This window comes from Canis lupus, chromosome 14 (assembly GCF_048164855.1).
Source record: "Canis lupus baileyi chromosome 14, mCanLup2.hap1, whole genome shotgun sequence".
In the NCBI taxonomy this organism is placed as follows: domain Eukaryota; kingdom Metazoa; phylum Chordata; class Mammalia; order Carnivora; family Canidae; genus Canis; species Canis lupus.
In genome coordinates, this window is record NC_132851.1 from 45,411,215 (window position 1) to 45,436,004 (window position 24,790).

Sequence of the window (24,790 nt, forward strand, 5' to 3'; positions counted from 1 at the left end):
TTAGGACTGCAACATATGAATTTTGGAGGGGACATAATTCAGCCCCTAACAGTAGTAAATTCAATACAACGTTTTGGGTAATATTGAATATAAATGTAGCCTCAGGGATTTTCTGAGTTTGAGTGATACATCTACAGTTGGTTTATGGGCTCCCTCAGTTTTTAGGAAACCAGTCCTGCCCATAACCACCATCAAAATGCTAGTCTTAATATTACTAGTAACCAAGATCTCCTGTGTTTTAACTAAATAGCTTAGGGATGATGATGATGCCCAGCTACATGGGATTTTGATTGTTTTTTCCCCAGAAAAACACTAGCTGTATTACAGTTTCCCAGTACTTAAACCCATTGGGAGAATCAAATGAAATAAACTGCATTATGGCACAGTGAAACAGCTACTCAAAATATTCGTATTGTTCAAGGACTGATCGCTTTTAGCTATAATCTCATAGTTCTTGCAAAGATTTCAAACCTTAAGGGGGTCAGATGGCATTGTAAAGTCTGAAGTACACCTCTTAGCAATGAACACCATGATAGGAACATTTGTCATTTTTTCATCTAGAGATTTGTCATTCTGTGGTTGCAAGTGAAGGTAAGTGTTTGGAAAAGCCACCCTAACTCTTCCATCAGTTATTTAATAGCAGTGAAACCTTTTTGCATTTGTAGAGTGCTTTGTACTTTTCAAAGTGCTTGTACATGCATTAGTGCATTTCATCTCAATGGTCCTTGATTGGCCTAAAAGTTAAATCCAATTTCCCAATGTGCCTAACTATCTTAGAGAGCACTTTATGAGCTGAAAAAACATGACCCAAAGTGAGGAAATTCCTCTGAAATCATTCTGTAAAATCAAGGCACCATTATTATACAAATTTATAAATAGTGAAACTACTGAATTAAATCCTTAAAGAAATTGTGGGGATTATACAAAGATTTTTAATCCTTTACTGTTTATTTTGTTTTTAACACCATTTTCTGTAGGGCTAGCTCTTAAATCCAATTTTACCTTATTAAAAATTTTAGACAAAAACATCCCTCAAAAAAAAAAAAAAAAAAACATCCCTCTATGCCCATTTTGCTTTTCTGTTAATAGCCAAACCTTCATAATTCCTTTAAAGAAAAACTGAGGGTAATTTGTGGTCAAAAGATCCTAAGCTGAAAATACTTGCTGTAATTAGATGGGGCCTGAATATTTCTCCCTACACAAAGCAGATGGTGATTTCTTTTTTAAATAAAATAGTGATCGGTGTTTCTGCCTTGTGTGCTTTCTGCATCATTCGTGAATTAAAAATGAATTTCTATTTTCTTTCACTCTGGGAGCCTGTTACATTGACCGACATTGTTGGGGGGAGAGGGGAATCACCTAATTTGTCCGAATATAATCACACGATGTACAACAAAGGCATTGGCTGTTTCAACTCTCTGCAGGCAAGCTTTAAAAAAAAAAAAAAATGAACAGACGCAGCATAATCTTGAGAATCCTCTTGTTATTCTGATGGTGGAGTCTGTAGCTAAGGAGACATCTGTGATGTGGGATAAGGAAGATCATTTTTCTGAAATACAAAGAGTACAGAAAGTAGAAAGATCATTTTTAGGATTTAAAACCTAAGGAATAACCTTATTCTTTGACCATATGTTTTTTAAATGATTGATTGCAAGAGCACTGCAATTCAGAGTTGATTTTTCCCATTTGGTGTTAAAAAATAAAATTGGAATCCAACCTCTCAAAATATGTAAGAAAATAGCTAATTTCATACAAGTAAGAAAGGTACTGCCTGTGCTGATAATATAACATGCCTCTAATCCTGTATTCTAATTATGGTGCGTAGCCATGTTTCTGTTGAGGTGGGAATTTAGATAAAACCTTGCTTCAAAGATACTTTCTGCTATCAATTTGATTATATAGTTCTATGGAGCAAATTTAATGCCTTTGCAGTTAGTCCTACAAGTAATATCTTTCCTATTTTAATACAAAATGTCTGTCATTACAATGGGGAGCCTACTCTATTTCTATAGAATCTGATTTTGAATAATCAAAACTATTTTTCAAATACTGTATGTATTATAATATTCAAAGTAAAATGAAGCACTGAGTCAAAAATCCATATAATTAAGACTTAGAAGTAACTTAACATGAAACACCATGGCAATTCAATCTTTGATGAGATAAGAAGTAATAATAATAATACTAGTTTTTACCGAGTGCTTGTTATGCACCAGACACTGTAGTGTTTTGTGCATGCCAAATCATTTACTTCTTACAACAACACTTTAAGAATAAGTATTATATTTCTATTTTATAAATGAGAAAATGAAATCACAGAAATGTTAAGTAACTTGACAGATCAAAAGCTAATGAATATAGGAGCCAGGATTTAAATCTAATTAATTTAGCTGTAGACTCTATGCCAATAACTATAATACAATGCAAACAGCTTGAGAAGCTAATGACAAGAAGGAAAAATAATACATTAAAAATTGTTGTGTCTGTAAGATGAAAATAAAACAAAATAAAATAAGGAGGTCAAGAGAACTCGTTCAGTGAATTTTTTTTTTCCTTAAGAGCCAAAGAAATTTTTCCTGAGGACTTAAATGAAAACATGCTTATGAAAATATCTTATAGACTGATAGTAAACTAGCCAAAGGGACAGGATAATAAGTATTCCAGATTCAGGCAGAAACAGCAGCATATGCCAAGGACCTGTGGCAAAAAGAAACATGGGTTTTTGAGAGACTGAAGCTAAAGCCAGAGTGTCTGGAATCAGAGTGAGGAGAAGCTGAGGGAGAAGTTAGAGAAGAAAGGGAGAATTCCACTCAGGTCTTTGTGAGCTGTATTAAAGGTCTTGATCTGTGTCCCAAGAGAAGTGGGAAAGCATTAAGGGAATTGAAGGCGGAGGGCAGGTGGGAGACACATGAACTGATGTGTCACCTGGCCGCCACCTCTGTAAAACAGAAAACAGCTTGGAGAGGTACATGGCGGAAATGACTAGACCAGATTAGAAAATACTGCAGTAGAATAACCCAAAAATCATGAAAACAATGATATCAGTGTTGAAATTTTTTAAATGATGGCAAGTTAGATATCGAAGATAAGGAAGAAGATGTCAGAGATGACTCTTAGACTAATGCAACTATGGATGGTAGGGTTAGATGAGAAAGTCAAGAGATCATGTTGAAGATATTGAACTTGAGATGGCTCTAGTCATCAACCGAAGTTGTCAAATTCACAGTGAGACTGTGGGTCTAAAGCTCAAAGCACAAGTCTAGGCTGGACATCTATATACATTCAGAAGTTACAAATGTAGAGATAGTTGTAAAAGCCAACAGCATGGATAAATTATCTAGGGAGAAAATGAGTGAGGAAAGAGGACGGGCCTAGGACCAACCTTGAGAGAACATAAGCTTGCAAAGAATTATAAAACAGAGTCCCCAGAAAAGTAGGAGCATGACTAGGAGAAAATGTTGTCAGGGAAGCCAATGCAGTAGAGTTTCAAGAAGGCAGGCAAGAACAACAGAGTAAAATGCTTCTGACAGGGCAAGTACATGAGGACTGAGAAACTGAATAAGGGACTGACAAAAATGAGAGTCAGTCCAATGCAGCCATAAACTGTTCGGGGGTGATGAGACTGAAGTCAGACTAGAGTAGGGTAAGAGGGCAGTGAAGAAATACAGGCATTGTGGACAACTCTATAGAAAGTTGGCTATGAAGTGGGGGGAGGGATTAAAGTGTTAGCAAGAGAGACATAATGAGGTGAAGGAAATGACCTCAGCCATAAAATTCAAATCTCTAATGATAGTACCTCAGAATCTATCCACATTTCTAGACTATTAAACACACACAGAATTGTAATATTTGAACATTTTCAAAGGAATGAGTAGTTTATAATTGACCATAAATTTTTATAGGGTCCTAAGAGTTCTTTTTCTTTCTGTAGTGATTGATTAACCAATTTTAACTACAGAGAAGTCCTATCCATCTAGATTCTCAGAGAACAGGACAGGGTACATATAGAAGTTTAGGTTATTGTCCATCTGTTGCATAGGACATAAAAGGAAGACCCTTTCCCTTAAGGCATCAAAGATGTAGTTATTAAAAGTTCTCAGACATCAACTATTCATCATCATTTTTATTAAATATTTGTTAAACACACACTGCACACCAGCTATTGTGTCAGATGTTGAATATATAAAGGTGTCTAAGACATAATCCCTGAGATTAACATGTTTATCAACTAACAGAAAAGGTACATGTAGACAGATACCATTAGGGCATTATAAAATGCCACAAAAAGATATGCACAAAATGCTACATAGAAGGGGTATATGAAGCATTGGAATGAACAAAGAGGGTATGTGTCTACACACGTGTGTGTGTGCATGTGCATGCATGTGTATGTATAGGTCCCCAGCTTGCCAGTGTAGAATAGAAATAGAATGAATAACAGGTACCTACACACACACACACACACACACACACAAACACACCCATCGGGCTCAATCATGGAATATTTCATGGAACCCCCTGAACTGAGTCTTAAATAATATTAGTAGTTTACATTTATTGAGAAGTTATAATGTGCCAGGTAAAGTGGTAACTAGTTGATATCTCAATCTTATCATACCCATTATAGAGATAAAGAAAGGGAGGCAGAAAGAGTTTAAGTAACTTGTTCATGGTAGCACAATCTAGTTAATGATTGTCAGAGTTGGGATTCAAACCCAGTTTTCCCCCAGAGCTGTCTTCTGGACGACCATGTTATGTATCATACACCATGGACCGCCGTATATCATGACAAATAATTAGAAATTAGCCAGGCTTTGTGCATGTTGGTAATTGGGGCAGGAAGGGCACATCCCAGGCCTGAAAAACAGTCCATCTTATTTTTCCTTATTTTCTAATCTCACTCTGGTTACAGGATGTTTTATCCCAGGGTTAAAAAGAGGAAGCCTAGACACTTTCCTGGGTCATTTTTAGGATATCAGGAAGCAGAACGGGGCTTATTAAAATATAATCTATGATTCTTGTCCCCAGGTTACCAATATAGAATAGAAATTGAATGAATAACAGGTTCTGTCCATTTTAAAGTAAAATTTAGTAAGGATGAACTGGAGGATAATTTTCTATTTAGGTTAATAAGACCATCTTGAAAAGAATGGCTCACAGGGAAGCAATCCCGAAGTTAGACACCATCAGACCACCTGGCAGTCATGGCACTTAGGTTACCATAAGGTGATTAATTCCACTCTAGGCTGTAAAGAATGAACAGAAGATCATAAAAGAGAAACAGTCTTCACCTTGACAGAGGCATACAGACATTAGGATCAATCATAGCTAGCTTCCAGAATACTGAATCAAGACAGAAGAAGATTTTGTCTTATGACCCAGGGACCCCAGCAACAGTACTGAGAGCAAGAGAGGAAAGAACCTCATAAACTTATCACCAATGATACTCTTATCTAATCACTGGGAATAGAGATGATCTAAAATCACACAGTACAAACTTCATGCATCAGAAAAGCAACATAACAAAAGATTTATCTTTAGAACTTGCATTGGACTGGTATTTGTGTTCCCCAAATTCATATATTGAAATCTAATCCCCAGAGGTGAAGCCTTAGGGAGGTGATTGGGTCATCAGAGCCAAGACCTTATGAATGAGATCAGTGTTTTTATAAGAGAGACCCCAGAGAGTTCCCTTGCCCCTTTTGCAATGTGAATAACCACCCTGAAGATGAACAAGGAAGCAGGCTTTCACTGGACAACAAATCTGCCAGCACCTGGAACTTGGACTTCTCAGCCTCCAGAAATGTGAGAAATAAATTTGTGTTGCTTATAAGCCCCCCATGCTTGGTGTTCTGTTACAGCAGTCTGAATGGAATAAGACAGGACCTCAACCAACACAGGAGGGACTAGAGGAGCTGGTATTGCTGTAGATTATTGTGAGAATTTTGGGGTATGGATTTGAGGGGAGATTACCTTTCTGTGAACTGAGAGGTCATTAAGGGGATAATAGAAAAGTAGCTGCAGGGATAGATGGGTAGGAGAAGGCTTCCAAACTATTCATTTTATTTGATGTTTTTGTTTTTGTTTTTGTTTTTTTCATGTTGCCAAGCCCCTTGCCTATTTGAAATGACAAAAACAAATTACAAAATAAAGAAACAGGAGAAGTAGATGTAGTAGTGGAAATGGAAGAAGGAGGCATAAGAAGAGGAAGGAGAGAAGGTCAAAGTGGAGAAGACAGAGGAGGAAGGAAAGAAGAATAGAGAAGGGGATAGGCAAGAAAGTTATGTAAAATGAATAAAGCAGAGAAGAAATTTAAGGAGCAAATTAAAGCATAAAATTAAGGCTAAGATAAAAAATAATGAAATAAAAATAAAAATTTAGCCTAAAAAATATAATGTTTATTATGGTAAAACATAAAGAATAGCTAGGAAAACTAAAACAAGTGAGATTTAAAAAATTTTAAACGTGAAAATAAGAGGAATAAAAATTAAAGATAAAACCAGGATAAATAAAAAACATAAAAGCACTATAACCAGTGAGATAAAAAGCTGGAAACATGAAAGTCAGAGGGATAAAAGATAAAAGCTAAAACAAGAAAATCCAAGTTAAAAGCAATCCTTAGAAGTTGAGCAAAAATTCTTTTAAAAAACTGTTTAAAATTCATTCTTTCCTTAGAATAGAAAGAAGGAATTTGAGATAGAAAGTGAAGACAAGGGAAAAACAGGAATCCTAAAGAATTAAGCAGAACAAACTAAAATAGGAATAGGGAAAATTTAAGTAGTCAACATAGTCCATGGCAACAAGAAATTCTAACATGATGTTGAGATGCTGATATGTTCTTGATGCAATAAAGAAACAAAAACAATAGGCCAAAGAGGAGAAAGAGATGATCTCCTAGTAAGCCATACTCTGAAATGTATCCTTGTTTCCTGTCCATCCTTCCACCTCTCAGTCCTCACCTGAAAAAAATAATATTTTTCTCTAATCCTAGCTCAGCTTCCACAAATGATTACAAGAAGAAATAGATAAAACCTCCACAGTTTAGGTACAATGAGCCCTAGGCAAAGATACAGAGTTTAGTGGGTTTTTTTTTTTTCATTTGTTTCCTTGTCCTTTCAATAGGCTCCTACCGTTTAATCTATTATTTATCCATTAGTTAATTACAGTTTGAATTAATTTAATTCTACTCCAGGATAACTTTACTTATAAAAGGATGAGTGTTTTGGATAAGGATCATCTCTCTTCCTGCCCTGGGTTTTCATAATTAGCAATACCAGGAAGTTCATATTAAATGTCATCCCTTTGCTCCACCCCCCCAACCCCACCCTATTCCCCATCTCCCTCCACTCTTGTCCACCCTACTCTGTGTTCTGGGAGGTTGACTTTTATGGACTGTGTCCATGGGCCTGCTTACCCACAGGCTTTTGTTAATTTTACCAGTGGGAGACATGGGCAGGAAATTAGAGAATAAGAGTAGAGTGAGATCAAGGTATTTATTCCTGGAATTCCCCTCACTGACATGGATTGACTCTCTCTCCTCATCAAGACCATAGCTCCTGCCTAATGGCCTTCTGTAGCTACTCCCTCTAGATAGTGAGCACAGATACCCTGCTCTCTCCTCCTGTCCCTTCAGTCCTAGGAGTGGCTGGTATCTAACTCCCTGGAGGTAGCTAGCCCTGGGACCCTTAGCCATACCTTGTTGGTTTCTGCTAGCCCTGTCCTCAGGGTTGTAAATAGCCTTATATTAACTCCTCAATATTGAGCGTGCCATCTGTTTCCTGCTGGGATCCTGATTGGCACAGTAGGTAAAAGTATGTCAGGGCAGATTTAACGTGGGCATTCTCCACCCTATATGCAAGTGCCCTCATTCTGCCCGTAGGCTGTCTACACAGCCCCATTTTGACATACCTCCCGGGTGCATAAAGCCATTGTTATCTAGAATATGTCTGACTTCCTTTTCCATCCAGACTTACCTGAATAGTGAGCCATTTTCCCAAGATGAGGATCTCTTCGGTGTGCATGGAGGTGAGTGCCCATAACTAATCTCAGCCAGAAAGTGAATTGTCTCTCACACAAGTAGGACAATCTTTCCTAAAGGCCCTCAAATTACATCGGTATGAATTATTGCAAAAAACAAATCTTAACTAGCATCTCTTCCTCCAGTTTTGTCTCCCACCTGTATGTTCTAAGTACTGCAACCAGATTAATTTCTCTATAAAGACATTCTCATTATGCTACCCACTGATTTTAAAAGCCTCAATTGCTTCTCATTGTCCATGGGATAAATTCAACCACTTAAGATCTGCCATCTGGCTCCAAGTGGCAGGTAAATCTAGCATTGGGGGAATAGCTTAAGGTGGAAAGGGGAAAGAATCTCTATATCATCCCCACTCTCCAAAAAATATTTTCCTCTTGTATTCTTCAGTAACAGAAGAATAACATCATGTGGCAGAGGTGGACTCCTCCATGAAATAACTCAAAATTTTTCTTTGACTTTAGTTTCTATTATGATGAAAAGTTGCACGGTTTACTGCCATGCAACAATAGTACTGTGATGTATGCTTCACAATTTACTTAACTGATTTCGTGCTATTGAGCTTCAATTTCTGTTGCTTTGTAGACTCTTAAAATGTCTTCTGAGATTTTTTGGCATTAGGTTGTAGCACTGTAAGTGGTTATAATCTGAAATGTCAAGGTTATGTGGTGTCTTCCAGTCCCGATGCTACATAAAGTCTTCCTCTTTGACATACCCACCATGTACATTTTGACTTCCTTCCAAGCATCATTATTCCCTTACCTGAAATGTCTTCTGTTTTCCTCTCTGCATATCCAAATACTGCTGCCACATGCCGTGTGCTAAATAATTAGTAGGCGTTACCATTATTATTATGCTGCCACTCAAAACTCCTTTCAAGTCCTCTTCTGTAGAGACTTTATTCTTTACCAGTGAATTTGTCGTATGCTTCTTTATAGCATGTGTCTCTTAATATAGGTCAGGTCTCCCTGCTTAGACTGTAAGCACCCCTAGGAAGCTACCGTGTCTTTGTACCCACATTAGCATACCCTCAGGCATTGAAAGAAAGTAGAAGAAAAATAGTGTATAGCTTAAGTCAAAGCTTACTTTACCTACCAAAGCCATTTCCAAGGAAGCAGACCTCTCAACCTGACAGAAAAAGGAAACTTTACTGTTCCTCTTTTATGCTCTCCTACAAATCATAAACTGTCCCAAAAAGAAGAGTGTTGATCACTGAACTGCTACCTGACCAGAGTCAATGATGGCAGGAAAAGTCTAATCAGGCAAATGTTATGTGTTCCCTAGAACTCTTCTTGTGGGCTCTTCCTTCCAACTCATCCCTTTGCTGTTCCATTGGGCAGCTCTTTATAGTCCCCAACCTGTCTTCATACTTAATCTCCTGTCATGTTGCTGTTTATTAGGTGGGACACAGACTAGGTTGCCAGAGCAAACAAGTCCCACAATTTACTGGCTCAAAAAAGATAGTTGCTTCTCTCTACCAGAGGTAGGTGGGTGGTCCAGGATGAGTAAGTGGCTCGGCTCCAAAAGGATGTCCAAAGACTCAGATTCCTCTCATCTTTTGACTATGCCATCCCCTCAGCCATTGCCCTTGTCCACATGGTCAAGGTTGGCTGATCATATCCACATTCTAGCTCACAGGAAGAAGGCAAAAGGAAGTAGAGGGCAACCAAATTCCTTTCAGCAGTGTCTGAAAACCTACCCAGCAGGTAAGGTTATTTTCTTAACTAGGACGCTAAAACCCTAGTTTGTGAGCCATAATTATATATTACATTGGGGAGGTAGGCAGTGCTCTGGGAGTGGAGGCTTCAAGTCCTGTGTCATACATACTATACCACCACCCAGAAACCTGAGGCCCTTTTTTGTAGACATCTGAAAATGTGTCCTATGATTAGCATCTCATCCCAGCTTGTGTGTATATGAAGCCTAAGTGTGAGTTAATAAATACATATTGTTACTAAAGAGTATCAAGAACTGCCATATTTCCTTTCTCCAGTCTCCGGGTCCTGTACCTAACTAGTATTGTCTACTCCCCAGCACCCATGAGCTCAGGCCTAACAGGGTAAGCCAGTGGTTCTTCAACTGGGACACTTTTGCCCCCCAAGAAGTATTTTAGTGTCTGGATACATTGTGGTTGCCATAACTGAAGAAGGTCCAGTGGGTAGAGGCTAGGGGTGTTGCTAAACATCCCATCAGACACAGGACAGCCCTCTATGACAAACAAGTATCCAGCACGACACAGAATATTAGCAAGGCTAAAAAACCATTCCCTAGCTTATGTTTCCTCTGAGAAGTATTAACAGGGAGCCAAGCTCAAGCTCTTGTAATTAGCATTGTGCTTTTTATCCATGCTTTGACCTGCTTTTCTCACTATGCATTGCCCTTGATCTAGATTCTTATAAAAGCTAATAGTCTCAGTAATCTATGACCACTGTCATTGTTTAAGTTGGTCTTTTTTAGTGAAATCAAATTTTATTATCTCTTAGAAAGTTAAAAATGTGCTCTCAATTCTAACAAAAAGTGAACATTAGGCAGTTAGCTTAGTGGGAGGAGCATAAGCCTGGGGACCAGGTTCTTGATCTTGTTCTGCTACTAATGAGCTGTGTGATCATGAGCAAATTACAGTCCTTCTAAGCTGTAGTTTTCCCTTCCGGTGAAATGAACAGTGGGACTCATTTAATCACTAAATTGTTCTTGTTGTGTCTAGTCCCCAGTTGTAATAATTACCTCTTTAACTTCTCTCTTTTTTTATTGATGCACACACATATATTTCTGCAAAAGAGGTAATTTCCCCAGTTAAGTTTATATTGCCTAGAATTAAAGCATGAGTAGTTTGCAATAACCATTATTAAGTCAATAGACAAACTACCCATATCCTCATCTAATTGTTTTTTCTAATTTCTAATTTAGCATTCTTCAACTTAATCGTGTGAGCGCCACCAAATTTTAATCTCTGTGGGCCCTGGTTTCCACTTGCAAAGTGAGAGTTAATTTCCAGATTCCCTTCTAGTTCTGATATACTATGCTTACCCAGAACCATCTCTGGCCTAACCTTACACCTTCTTAAGCATGTGATGATTGGTGTCCTGAAAATATAACACTTAGAAGTGAAGACACCAGCATTCCATAAAATGGCAGTAGGAAAAATGTTTATAATAATAACTGACCATGAACATAAAAAAAGGTGGTTATTCTGTGACATCATCTTTACAGTGATTTCCTTTTTTTTACTGTACTTTATAGCTCAAACTAAAAGAGCCAAAATCAAGTTTAAATATAGGCATACCACAGAGATGCTTCTTCTCAATTTTCTAAGTAACTTGCCCAACCTGATTTTCTATATAATTTTTTAAAAAGACACACAATTTTATTTTTGTCCTCAAGCTTTACAAAAAAAAAAAAAAAAAGCTATTTAGAATTTAGTAACAAATCTTTCTGCATCCTGGGAACTCACATTTAGTTTAAGGATATATCATGGGAACATTGATAGGATTAGAATAATGATCAAGTAAAGTTTCAAGTGGCTAAAATTAAAGTTCATGATGAAAGAGACTTTACAATATTTGTGACATCTGTGTTTCCAGAAAGTTGCTGTGTGCACCAGGTGATGTTCAGATGGATTCTGTTTTCCAATGTGGGCAACAATCTGGAACACTAGAGATGAAAAGCAGGGCCTAGCTGCCTGTCTTCCCAGGGTCTCCCTTCCATTAAAAGCAAGTAGTTGCTCCTAAACTCTGGGATTTGACATCCCAGGGACACTACCAAGCTGCTTGGAAGTGGATCACAATTAGTGGACAGGAATGAGTTCTCGGGTGTTCCCCTACGGAGTAGACGAAGCTTTCTTCACAGTCTATTGAGTAAATTAAATTCAGTTGTGTGAAGAAGTCGAGGCTATCGCTTTAACAATCTGCTTAGGTGGCTGGCACTGAACAGTCAGGACTTGTGAGATACAAACATGGAGAAGTTTCAGGGTTTTTTCCAATCATGGCTCCCAGTGTGCTAATGAATCTTTCTAATCTTTGCAAATGTGCAAAAGTTCTGTATCTTTGCAACCACTTTCAGTTATTTTACTCTCCGCGCAACCCCCCCCCAAAAAAAAAAACCAAAAACAAAAAATCCAATCCTATTTAAAATCCCAGTGTCTTCCTACCCACTACTCCTCCCTGCCCTGTGGTTCAGGGAACTGCAATAGGAAAGAAAGGGGTGGGGTCTGCTCTGCCAACTTGCCCTCCTCTGTGAGACTAGACTGGGGGAAGAGATGTACATAAAGGAAGGAAATAGTGTTTACTCCATAGCTAAGGGATTGTCAGGTGTCGAAGCTTCTCCAGCTAACTCAGTCTGACCAAACATGTCCTCTGTACAGCCGCCATCAGACTGCCTCTCTCCTTGGGTGTCTGAATGAGCTCTGGGGGGGCGTGGGGCTTCCTCATCACACAGTTCCCTGATATGAAAATAAGCAGCTATCACCACCAACTATCACCCTGTCCCTTCCCCTCTGTCCCCTGCACCCTCCCACACACTCATGCCCTGATCTTATAACTTGAGCCACCAGAACCTTAATCTTGTGAAACAGTGGGAGGCAAGTGCTCCCCTGCTACCTCCCCCTTCTTTCCGCCCTGTGTAATATGTCCTATCCTTTTCCCTGTAGGGACAGCACAGACTTTCTGTCTGTGCCTAAGTAAACAATCACTGCAGGAATGAGGTACAGTGTCCCTTTCTTGCAGGTACTCCCAGTCTTTAAGTGGTTTGCCCCTTTTTTCCCCTGTGAAGAGATGAAGAGAGAGCCATTACATTCTCTGCTAGCTGATAACTCATACCCGGGCAATTTTCTCAATTTTGTCTTTCTTCTTTTACTTTCTCTCTCTCCATTCTCCCTTTTCTCTCTTCTTCCCTCCATCCTTTTTATTTGGGCTGGTGGGAATGAATGGTGATTCACGTTACAGTGTCTGCTGCCTCTCAGTTCACCCAGGAAGGGACACATAGTTCCACCTGTTTGTGAGAATCTTCAGAATGTGAAATACCTTGTACCTCTTTGCCTCTGTTTTTTGATGCCACCTGCCAATCTGGGGACAAAGGGAAAGTCTTCATACCTGCGTGAGTTCCACGGTCACATCACGAAGTCATCTGGCACATCACAGACTCAGTGATTGAGAGCAGTACCTCCATCTATATATAAAAATGACAGTTTTAAGGGACATACCTGGGCCCAAGATCCAGCTTGGCCTCTTAATGTTGTGTGGTTGTGGCAGATGGCTCAGTTAAGGCTCAAGTTGCTCATCTCTAGAATAGGAACAGTATCAACCTTGTGGAACCTTGAGCTGTGACTTGTAAAAGTACGTGATAAGACACATTATTTATTATTTCCATCAGAGTGACAAGCAGCGTTGTGGCAACAATGTATTTAACACTGTGAGTAAGGCTTGGTGTCTGACATCAAGAGGTTAACAATCTAATACAGAGGCTGACGTATAAAGACATTATTACAATAAAATGTGGCAAGTTCAAAGAAAGATACACCCCAAGTGCTTATGGGATCAGAATGAACTAGGGGAATGATGAGGCAAAAAGGCTAGGAGGATCTCGGTTCTAATTGCCTTCTGTTCATTCTCTTGGCAAGAGAGGGATTCCTGCCCTAGGTTGTGGGACAGCTGAACATGTAACATCTGGCAGTGAACGGAAGACATCAACAACAGTTTATTAGTCACATAGGGCAGGAGGCTTGTAGTCATGAACACAGAGAATAATCAGGGGCTATGTGAGACAGGCTTTGTACTCTCAAGAGGGGGAGGTGCCCCGTGGTTCCCATGGCGGGTGGGGGGAGTGGGTATGATTGGCTTATTTGAATAACTCCACAGGCTGGCTGAGAACTGAAACCCATTATTCAGGGTAAGTAGGATTTGTGCCTCATGAAAAAAGGAGGCTGTACATCTAGGGGACCTTATCCACAGAAGCAGAGTAGGAGAAATTTGCAGGTCATTGAAGGCCCTCTTGACTTCACCAGACGCTGAGGTAGCACATAATGTTGAGCTCTGATGTTAGGTCTTGCAACACAGCCTCCTGCAGCAAATATCATCTGAACTTGGTCTGAAAGATTAGCCATAAGTTATATGGCGACTGGCATGGCATAGGGTCATGGCATTCCAGATGAAGTACCTCCCCCTGCCAAAAGCTCATTTCTTACCTGCACGATGTAGGTAAGATCCATGCACAACTGAATGTTGCTGAAGCATAAACTGTGAAGCAGAAGATAGCAGAAGCTGGAGGAACAGACAGGAGTTGAACATAAAGAGCCTCGAGGCCAGGGAAAGAGCTTAGGCAATACTCTGATATTCTGATGTTAAAAGAATTCTTCTAGAAATAGTTAGAAGTCCAATAATCGGAAGAATTATTTTTAAAAAGTCATACTAATTTCTTTACCACATGATATTTTAACAGCCTGCCAATATACATCTGTAAGTCTCCAAGACAGTGTGCGTTACTGCACAATCTTCTTGAGCCCGAGGACATTCATCTTTCAAGGATTTCTGGAGTACCAATTAACTGTTCCAAAGAACAAAGTTTAAAAATTACTGTTACAGGTAATGAGGTATCATTAAAAGATTCAAGCTGGGAATGACACTGTCATATTTGTATTTTAAATTAAACACCCTGGTAGATGTGTAGAAGATGAATTTGAAAGGATAAAAATGTGAGTATTTTGTGATCCCAGCCAGAAGGCTGTGGAAGCAATCCAGGAAAGCAATCATGAATGGCAGTGAGATAATAGGGACAAGAAAAAGGGAAATTTGAAAGAAGCTTTTATTATTAAATGAGATATATATATCCATGGGAGAGCTGGGGTCACAAATACACACCAAAATCTCAATGACTTGCCATAATAAAGGTTTCTACCCTGTTTACACTAAATGTCTGTCATGAGTTGATATAGGGGTAGGGTTCTGCTCCACAGAATCTCTCAGAGACCCAATTGATGAAGATTCTATAATCATATAGCAGTACCATCTGGAAAAAGAGAGCTTCTTGGGTCACTATAAAAAGGGAAAAGGACATGGAGATTCAGGCACTGGCTTTGGCTTTAGTAACACCTGTCACTCTGGGTTACAGCCAACTGATCAGGCTCAGACTAATTGTAAGGGGTCTGGGAATTGAAATTGTCCTTGTGTCTAGGAATGGGATGAAACCAACTATTGGCAATAGCATTCACAATAAAAAGGAAGAAAGATTCAAGGATGCCACCCACTAGTAACAAGGTAAAATGATGGTGCCACGAACTGGAACCATGAGGGTAGCAGAATCGAGAGATGAAATGTTAGGGAAATGAGATAGATGATAACTCCCATTTTGAGCATTTCAAAGAGTTTTTTGTGCTGAGGGGATTTTCATTTGAGGATGACAGGGAGAATGTTGGAAAATTGAAGCCTAACTCTCAGAGTAGAGTGATCTATTGGAAATAAGATTTAGGAATCATCATCAGTAGCTGAAGCACGAGGGGAAGTGGTATCCAAGGAGAGTAAGATGTTCCCTAAGGATCATCTGAGTTTTTAATTTGAAGGAAAGCTAAAGAAAAGAAGAAACTGTCAAGGTAGACAAAGAGAAAACTCAGAAATGTCATTTCAAAAAAGTGAAAGGAGGTGAGGAGTTTGTGAGAAAATAGTCAACAACAAACACAACTAAACACAGTTGGTTTGGCACTTAAGAATCCACTGAGTTTACATATAAGTGAGATCACGCAGCATTTGTCTCTCTGTGCCGGACTTATTTCACTTAGCATGACATCTTCCAGGCTCATCCATGTTGCCACAAATGGCAGGATTTCCTTCACCTTTAAGGCTGAAGAATATTCCAGCATGTATGTGCGTATACATTGTCTTTATCCATTCAACAATTGACAGAATTTTAGGCTATTTTCATATATTGGGTATTGTGAATAATGCTGCAATAAGCAGGAGAGTGCTTATGTTTCATTGAGATCTTGATTTCATTTCCTTTGAATATATTCCCAAAAGTGCAATGGCTGGATCATAAAGTATTTCAGTTTTTATTTTTTTGAGAAACCTCCATACTGTTTCCCATAGTGGCTGTACCAATTTGTGTTCCCATTAGCAGTGCAGAAAGATTTCTTTTTGTCCACACCCTCACCAACAACTTTTCTTTTGTCTTTTTGATAACAGTCATCCTAATATGTACTGGGTAATATCTCATTAGGGTTTTGATTTGCATTTCTTTGATGTTTCCCTGATTCCTAAACAGTGATGTTGAGCACTTTTCATGTACCTGTTAACCATTTCTGTGTCCTCTTTGGAAAAACATGTAATTAGGTCCTTTGCCCATTGTTTAATTGGATTATTTGGCTTTTTGCTATTGAGTTGCATGAGTTCCTTGTATATTTTTGATATTAATCCCTTATCAGATGTACTGTTTGCAAGTATTTTCTCTGATTTCATAGGCTGCTTTTTCACTCTGCTAATTGTTTTGCTGTGCACTTGAAATATTCCCTTGTCTTGCCATTTTTTTTTTTAATTTTAATGCCAGGATAGTATTACTTTCAGGTGTGCAATATAGTGAGTCAGCGATTCCGTGCATCACCTGGTGCTTGTCATGACAGGTGCACTGCTTAATCCCCATCACCTATTTCATCCATCCCCTAACCCACTTCCCCTCTGGTGATCCCCAGTTTGTTCTCTAAAGTGTTTTTTGGTTTGTCTCTTTTTTTCTGTATTTGTTTGGTTTCTTTAATTCCTCATATGAATAAAATCATAAAGTGTTTGTCTTCCTCTGACTTATTTCACTTAGCATTATACTCTCTAGATCCATCCATATTGTTACAAATGGCAAGATTTTATTCTTTTCTATGGATGAGTAGTATTCTACTGAGTATATATACCACATCTTATTTATCCATTCATCTGTTGAACATGGGCTGCCTTCATAATTTGGTTGTCATAAATAATGCTTCAAAAAACATAGGGGTTTTCATATTCTTTTTTAAGTTTATTTATTTTAGGGAGAGAAAGAGCAAGAGCAAGGGACAGAAGGAGAGAGAGAGAGAGAAGCAAACTCCACACTGAGTGGGGAGCATGACATAGGCCTTGATCCTACAACCCCAAGATCATGACCTAGACCGTATAGTAGTTCTGGTTTTAACTTTTTGAGGAATCTCCATACTCTTTTCCACTGTAGCTGTACCAGTTTGCGTTCCCACCATCAGTGCACAAGGGTTCCTTGTTCTCCACACCCTAGCCAACATTTATTGTTTCTTGTGTTTTTGATTTTAGCCATCTGACAGGTGGGAGGTGATATTCACATAGTTTTGATTTTCATTTCCCTGATGACTAGTGGTGTTGAGCATCGTTTCATGTGTCTGTTAGCCATCTATATGTCTTCTTTGGAGAAAGGTCTGGTTATTCATTTTTTAATTGGATTATTTTTGGGTTTTTGGGTGTTGAGTTATATAAGTTCTTTATATATTTTGGATACTAACCCTTTATTGGACATGTCATTTGCAAATATCTTCTCCTATTCAGTAGGCTTTTAATTTTTTTGATTGTTTACTTTGCTGTGCAGAAGCTTTTTATTTTGATGTATATAGTCCCAGCAGTTTATTTTTGTTTTTATTGCCTTGCCTCAGGACACATATCTAGAAAAATTTTGTTGTGGCTGATGTCAGAGAAATTTGCTATATGATTTCAGGTTTCACATTTGGGTCTTTAAACTATTTTAAGTTTATTTTTGTGTGTAATTTAAGAAAGTGGTCCAGTTTCATTCTTCTCCATGTAGCTGTCCAGTTTTCCTAACACCATTTGCTGAAGAGACTTTTTCCTAATGCATATTCTTGCCTCCTTTGTTGAATATTAATTGACATATAATCATGGGTTTATTTCTGGGCTCTCTATTCTGTTTCATTTATGTATATGGATATTTTTGTTCCAGCACTGTACTGTTTTGATTACTACAGCTTTGTAGTGTATCTTGATATCTGGGATTGTGGTATCTCCAGTTTTGTTTTTCTTTTTTCCAGATTGCTTTGGCTATTTGGAGTCTTTTGTGGTTCCCTACAAATTTTAGAATTATTTGTTCTAGTTCTATGAAAAATTCTGTTGGGATTTTGATAGGGATTGCATAAAATCTGTAGATTCATTTGAATAGTATGAACATTTTAACCATATTTGTTGTATCAGTTCATGTGCATGGAATATCTTCCATTTGTTTGTGTCATATTCAATTTCTTTCATCATTGTTTTATAGTTTTCAGAGTATATATCTTTCACCTCCTGGGTTAAGTTTATTCCTCAGTATTTTATTATTTTGATGCAATTATAAAAAGGATTATTTTATTTTTCTTCCTGCTACTACATGACTAGTGTATAGAAATGCAACAGATTTCTGTATATCAATTCTGTATCCTGTGACCTTACTGAATTCATTTATCAGTTCTAGTAGTTTTTGGGTGGAGTCTTTAGGGTTTCTTATATGTATTCTCATGTCATCTGCAAACAGTGAAAGTTTTACTTCTTCCTTACCAATTTGGATGCCTTTTCTCTCTCTCTCTCTTTTTCTTTTTTGGTCTGATTGCTAGTCTTTCCAGTGTTGCCAGGAACATATTTTTCTTTCTCATTAAATTGCAAAGAAGAAGAAGGAAGAGAAGAAAGAGAAGATAAAGAAGCTATTACAGAAGGAGGTTTATGAGAAAAGTAGAGACACAAGCTAAGCTGACATGATTTGAAAAGTGGGAGGGCAGCAACGAAGTGGAAAATGCAAAGAAAGTGAAGTTTTCTTCCTCAACTCCATGAACCACTTACTTATTTACCAGTACTTAGTAAGGACTTATTAGAATACAAGTATGACACATGAGCTTCCTGCCCTTAATCTTCTGCTCTAGTGTATGTGTGCTGTACTTTTCCCTTGCTATTCCTATAACATTGTGTACACTCTTTTATTTTAGCGCTTTTAACAGTATATTGTATTTATTTATTTTTCTTAATTCTGTATTAATTAAGAATTAATTATTCTGAATTAATTAAGTAAAAATTAATTCATTAAGACAATGAACTCTTTCAGGATAAAGACAGGGTAAAGATTTTATTGATCTGTTTATACCAAAAGCTCATCACAATGCCTGGGCATTGTAGGCCTGCAATAATTTTTTTAAGTTAAATTATTTAATCCTCACAACTGTATGTGCAGTTATGATTACCCCTAATCATAGGAGCTAGTCAAGACTCAAGTCAGCTACCAATTTATCAGTCACAAGCAGTAAGTGGCAGAGCTGAGACTAGAATGCAGGCTTTTGATTCCATGTCTGTCTCTTCATCACACAAGAACTGCTTTGACATCGTTTCACCTGGGGTGATGGATTCAAAATGACTTGTGCATTGCTTTTCAAATACCTCATTCTATTCAAGATTACAGATTAGCAGTGCAATCTGAGATGTGGGTAGTTCAATAGATCAAAACCAGTCTGTGGATTCCCATAGTGCCCAAACCCACAGTCATGACTGAGCTGGACCACTGCATACCACACTATATTAAGATTAACCATATGAAATGCTGTTTTAGGTTCAATATGAAATGCTGTTTTAGGTTCAAAAGGATCAAATCAGTACTTTCATATGGTTCAACCTAATAGGGTATGGAGTAATTCTTTTTATAGTTTGAAACTAAAAGTATGAACTAGTAGTATAAGTTAATTAATGTGAAACTAGGCAGTGTTCTGGGATAGAAAGATTTTGGAAACAGTTTAACAGGATTTATAATCATGTTACTTAAGCTTTCTAAATCTTAGTTTCTTAATCATTATAGTGAGGATAAAAATTTCTTCCCAAATGACTGTTGTAAAGATTGAATGGTGTGGTCATGGTATATAAAGGTCTAGCTCTAAACATGACCTATTAAGGGCACTAAATCAATGGCAGCTAAAATTGTGATCACAAGAGGACACCTTGGATACAAGGTGTTTATTTAAACACTAGTTTCCCAGGTTTATTCTGGAGCACAATTTCTAACTTGATAGACATATTCTGTATATAACTTCTTTGCAATTTCTTGTGATACTAAATATTACTTCCCTCAGAATTAAAAGGTCCACCATATGGAGTCTAACCAGGTGTCACAAACAGTTGCCTGTCAAGTAATACCTTTTAGTAAAAGGTAATCTTCAACGAGGAAGACATAGTGAAGCAGTAGACTTTTAAAGATAAATATCTATATGGAATTTCTCAAATAATTCCCAAGACCATTGATTGTTCTAAGCTCTCTAGAGAATAATCCAGCCCAAATCTTGCTTTTGAAATGAAAATTAATAACCAGAAGTGCCTGTTCCAAAAGCAATCTAGGTAAATGGCCAAGATTATTTTCACTTTCAGGGTCTTTGGTCAGCAATATGGAGATTAAACTAAATTATCTTTGCAAAGTCTGAAAATATACAATAAAAAGGCTGTGCTGAAGGATTCTTTTAGTATAATTTTATTTAAAAATTCGTGTTTTACTAATGTGAACTTCTGGAAATCGAGCACCCATCCACATAACTGAAAGACCAAAATGGAGATTCTTTAGGGAGAAAAAAATAGTTCAATCTACTCTTAGAGCCCCAGCCATGTTGTTTCATGGGAATCTAACTGTATGTCTTCTTGACGGGATTCCAATATGACCCTTGGATATTCTATGGAAATTGGGTATGAGACACTAGACTTCATAACCTCTCTACTTTTTCCCCCATAGATACAACTACAATGAGTAAGAATTTCAGTCTGCAAGCTAAAATGTGTTCTTTGTATTCCACAATTTAATTTTAGAGATGATGGCTTAGTCTAGTAATTTCCATTTAATCTTTTAAATATAGCAATTTCTTGGAGCAATTTACTTCAGGTATAAATGCAGTAACCAGAATTGCCCCTTTCTTCCTGCCTGATTTTGATGGTGAGCTCAGAGGGCAGAGGTAAATGGCACCAGGAGAGCAAATGAGATATATCTAAGTTCATTCACATTTCAATTTTGACACTCCCCTCTCGGGTTGATTCTAAGCTTTGGAGATACTTATAGACATGTCACCCTATGGAGTGGGGAGAAGGTGCTCACCTCTCACGTTCAGCCTGTGGGGTCCTGGGACTGAATGTCCTCAAGTGACTTCAGAAAGAACTTGTGCTGTCTGGAGCCCAGCATAGGTGAAATCAGATCTCACTCCAATGGAGACTAGACATTTTGTGGGTGCTCACTCAGCTCCCACTCAACTTTCTAGCAATAGTAATATGCCCAAGACTTAACTGGATCTCTGATCTTGGTGTGTGCTGCAACCTTCCAGTGAGGCAAACTTGAGATCTCTTAAAGGACCACGAGTTCTCTCCCAGTGTGTGTCTGCAACCAGAAACATTCTGAAATCCTTCCCCACTGTTATGAATCCATAAGAAACTCAGACAGAGCTGTCTCTGTTGTCTTCACAACATAACAGAACATACCGCCTGTTCCCCCAAATGGTAGAATGAAAAGCTTTCTCTGTAATCTTACCTCCAGCATCAGGCACAGGCTCTGCTCATATCCAGAACACTAAAGAGGCTCTCTAGCGTCCTATCACCTTCCCAGAATCCAGCTTGAAGAGGCATAAGCAGGCACAAGGCTTCCCAAATTCACATCTGACTCTTCTCTCTATACTTCTGTTCCCCTTCATCACATGAAGTCTTAAATTATTGTATGTATTGTGGGAGTTCAGGGTGAAGAGGATTCTTCAGAGAGTTTGCATTATAGACATCCAGCTGACTTTCAAAATCTTTTAAACTGGAGAGCCAAGAATTTGCTATGTTTATTATACAGGTTCCCCAAGGGCCCCTTTTCCCGTCTTCCTGTCCCCAGTAGTGTATGACCACAATTGTATTGTCTAGGCTGAGGTAGGGATAAGGTGCTTGGATTATAAGCAAAGAAATTCTGTTTGGGATTTAATTACAGAACGATTCTGCATCTTCCTTTTCTAAAAGACTAAGACCAAGGTATCATTATGAACCACTTATCACATCACCAATACAAATAGTTTTAATGTGAACACTTTTACCAACCATAGCATTTCTATGGCCAGGGCTTCTCAGCACCAGCACTATTGACATGATGAGCTGGACAATTCTGGTGGAAGACTATCCTGATCATCACAGGACTCTTAGCAACGTCCCTGGCCTCTGCTCACTAGAAACTAGTAGCACTCATCCCAAATTGTGACAATGAAACATGTCTCCAGATGTTGCCAAATGTCCCTTGGGCAGGGTAAATCACCCTCATTTGAGAACTGCTGCTGTAAACTCATCCTGAAGCAACATGTGATGTCTGTGTAACGCTTCTAAGTATTTTGATGATAGAATGCTTCTAAGAAGCGCTCTGTAGCTGTAACTTTGCAAAATGACCTTTTTTATCTTCCCTATGAGTCAGGTAGCAGAGATTACTGGCCCCATTTCCACAGTTAGAAACTTGGAAGCATTTAGCTTTCCCAATCAGGTCATGGAAGTCTGTACTTTCATTTTCCCCCTCTGAAAAGTGAAAATGATAATCACCACTTTTCTTCCCCAGCCTGAGGTCAGGCAGTAACTACAGAGCAACACCCTTTCCTAACTGCTGCTCTCAAACTTCACATCAAGCAGCTTCAAAGATAAATTTACATTTGCCTGTCTTTCTGTTTGGTGGACATCAGAAATATAGCCCTCAACGTAAATAAAATGGCAGCAAGTCATATGTTTCATCAATGTAACTGCCAAATTACACGGAGTAAAAAATCAATTCCATCCCAGCAAAACCAGTAATAATCAGATAGGGTTTTTTTTTTTTCTGTCATGCACAGACATGCAATTTTGTAATGCAATTTTGAAAACACAGATATTAATGTGCCAAACATGCCTGCCACAATAACCTCCCTGACACCAATCTACTACGTGGAAATGAGTGCAGATAAGCTGTAGATACAAACTGTGAACTGTCGGCTCTACAACATTCTACTCACATGGATTTCTAAAGCCAAGAAATTATACAAGAACATATAATAGTTTCTAAGCCACAAAAATACATGGCCTCCTAGTTGCTAAGGCTACCCAACCCAATCCCAGAGGGAAGCCAAAAAATATGGGATATTTGAACATGCTGAGAATTGCAGGAGAAATCTCTCTTGTTGGGAAATAAAATTTACTTGTCTTGGATACAAGAGCTACTATGTGATTATTATAGGTTGTGGGCAATACATCTGTGAAAACCCAGCCAGGGCAGAGACTACATACTTCACATGCACAAATGAGGAAAGCATTTAATTTAGAAATTAAATTGGGTGAGTCTTAATAAATATTGTCAGAGTATGAGTGAAAAACAGATATGAGACTAAAAAACATACCTAAAAGAAATCAACAACTAGGCAAATAATTAGTATAAATTGAAAATAAACTCTGACCTGATGCAATGGCCATTTTTAAATTAATGCATTATATTTTTACCAGCTGCATAATGATAATAAGTAAGAGATATGAAGAATGAGTCCGTATCATTTGCTGCATGTAGATATTTGTTAATTCATGCATAGCTAAAATAGTAAAGACTGTGCTTTTCAAGACAGTTTAGTAAAAAGATTATAACGTAAGCATTAAATATAGCAAAACAGGTAATTTGTTATAGTTACCATAGCAATCACATGTATTTTAAATGTAAAGATATTTCTAGCTGAAAATTTGAATTTGTGGAAAGGTATATTAATCACAATTTTTCTAGTGTCTTTTAACATAAATGAATTTTAAAATAAAACCTTGAAAGGATCAGTGATCCAAAGCTAAAATCATCAGGAAAAATCTAAAACTCCTGCAACTAAAAAAGTAAGATTTTCAGACAGTATCTTGGCTCTGCCTATGAATTTGGAAGGTCTTGAGTGCCCTCTACAGGTTATTTAAGTAATATTCACAGATTTGAAGTTCACTTTCCCAAGATATATTTGGACAACGTGGGAACCCCTTCCCCAAAATGCATTAAGGTTTTATTTTTAAAAGCATTACATGTTCACCACATAAAATTTTTGGAATTAAAAAAATCATCAGGGAGGAGTTAAAATGGCAGAGCAGTAGGGGGAGCCCGAGCTTGCCTCATCCCTCGAGCACAACCAGATCAACATGAAATCATTTTGAACAACTAGGAAATCAACCTGAGGATTAGGAAAACAATCTGCACAAATGGAGGGAGAGAACGTGGCAGATGCAAGGTTCAGAGCTGTGAACTGGGGGAGAGAAAAGCCACCGTGCTGTGGATTGTGGACTGGAGGGGATGCTTTCTGAGGAGGGACGTCAGGGAGGAGAGGGAGAGAGTGGGAGAGAGAGGTGTGTGGGTTCACACAATACATTGTGGTGCGGGGTTCCCCTTGGTCACACTCGGAGAGATCTATCCCCTACCTAGAGTACATTTGGAAGAGAGGATATTGCCTCTCCAAGGACAGAAGGCCCACCGGGGTCCATTGAGCAGCTGTCCCACAGCAGAGGGCAGAGGCGCATGCAGAAGGCAGATAACCTGGCCATGCTGTTCACTGCACTTCACTACAGACTCCAGCCACCATGTGCGCAGCCATGTGAGTGCTCTTCTGGGACAGAATGGTGCTGGGTCTCCGAGGCTTCCTTCTGGGGCGTGGAGCAGGTCTATGCCTTGTGGAGCCCTTTAAGATTTGGAGTTTTGAATCCCAGCCTCCAGCCAGAGATAAAACACAGGAGAATTGTGTGTCCCAGGCCCAGACAGGTTAGGGCAGAGATCTGACGAAAGCCTGGG

The 24,790-nt window shown here is 38.4% G+C and overlaps 1 protein-coding gene and 1 long non-coding RNA gene across 4 annotated transcripts in view; one reads left to right on the forward strand and one right to left on the reverse strand.

Annotated features, from left to right (window-relative positions):
* The window catches only part of GABRB1 (gamma-aminobutyric acid type A receptor subunit beta1), a 362,570-nt gene that overhangs the window by 288,139 nt on the left and 49,641 nt on the right, over nucleotides 1–24,790 (forward strand). The gene's annotated exons all lie outside the window — the stretch shown is intronic.
* On the reverse strand, nucleotides 1,389–8,471 carry LOC140604048 (uncharacterized). Its single transcript, XR_012007098.1, has 2 exons — nucleotides 7,974–8,471; nucleotides 1,389–1,549 (listed from the first exon to the last, which is right to left on the reverse strand). It is a non-coding gene; the product is annotated as an uncharacterized lncRNA (long non-coding RNA).